At 35.3% G+C, this 730-nt stretch overlaps 1 non-coding gene across 1 annotated transcript; it reads left to right on the forward strand.

Annotated features, from left to right (window-relative positions):
• Positions 1 to 623: 623 nt before the first annotated feature.
• LOC120113199 lies at positions 624 to 730 on the forward strand. Its single transcript, XR_005515002.1, has one exon. It is a non-coding gene; the product is annotated as a small nucleolar RNA R71 (small nucleolar RNA).

The raw sequence follows: 730 nt of genomic DNA on the forward strand, positions 1-730 counted from the left end.
TATTCTGATTTATTTGAGTCTGCCCTTGCATGAAGGTTTGCAAAGTATCTTCAAGGGATTTCCTATGTGGTGGCACATAAGGAGTAGGAACAGAATTTCCTTGAGATTCATTGGCAGTGGGTCCATGTCTCCAGCTAAAGTTAGGATGGTTTCGCCAACTAGGATTATATGTTTCTGGAAATGGTCTTTTATAAGTATTGGTGAAATTTGCTTGATCATGCAACACTTCTTGAAAAGCAGGGATTGTAGGACAATCTTTGGTTACATGTGCATTACTCTCACAAATTCCACATATACTTTCAACAATAGTTTGTGCTTTTCCTATATTGGCTTTGCTTAATTCCATGGCTTCAACCTTCCTAGTCAGATTAGCAATTTTTACATTGACATCATTATCATCTTTAATAAGATATATTCCTCCTTTTGCATTAGATGCTATTTTTGATTTTCCATTTTTATCTGTTGTATCCCAAGCTTGTGCATTTTCTGCTAAAAGATCAAAATAATCCCAAGCTTCATTTGGTTCCTTACTCATGAATTCACCATTACACATCATTTCTACAAATTGTCTCATATTGGAGGACAAACCATCATAAAAGAAACTAATGACCCTCCAAATTTCATATCCATGATGTGGGCAAGCAAGGAGAAGGTCCTTAAATCTTTCCCAACACTGAAAAAATGTTTCTCCATCTTTTTGTGCAAAGTTCATGATATTTCTTCTAAGTGT

The sequence above is a fragment of the Phoenix dactylifera genome, chromosome 14, assembly GCF_009389715.1.
Source record: "Phoenix dactylifera cultivar Barhee BC4 chromosome 14, palm_55x_up_171113_PBpolish2nd_filt_p, whole genome shotgun sequence".
Classification (NCBI taxonomy): Eukaryota; Viridiplantae; Streptophyta; class Magnoliopsida; order Arecales; family Arecaceae; genus Phoenix; species Phoenix dactylifera.